This window comes from Syngnathus scovelli, unplaced genomic scaffold, assembly GCF_024217435.2.
Source record: "Syngnathus scovelli strain Florida unplaced genomic scaffold, RoL_Ssco_1.2 HiC_scaffold_101, whole genome shotgun sequence".
Classification (NCBI taxonomy): Eukaryota; Metazoa; Chordata; class Actinopteri; order Syngnathiformes; family Syngnathidae; genus Syngnathus; species Syngnathus scovelli.
In genome coordinates, this window is record NW_026061192.1 from 12,217 (window position 1) to 12,500 (window position 284).

Genomic DNA, 284 nt, shown 5'->3' on the forward strand with positions numbered 1-284 from the left:
GCCTCGGTAAATAAAGCCCGGGCAAAAATCTGCGAACGGCCCGTCAAGGGTTCTGTCTCATCCAAGAAAGGGGTACCGGCCGCCTCAGAGGCCGGAGCGAAGGGGGCGAAAGGCTGTCGATGGGGAAGGATCGGGGCCACGGCTAATCTAGCGATGCCCGCGTCGGGCGGTCACTCCGACGAATGAGCGGGGCCGAATCCGGCGTAGGCGGCCTTCAGGCACGTGGTTCGAGACGACCTCACCCGGCTCTAGCCCGGAGGATCGGAGGCAACGGCCGTCTCCTT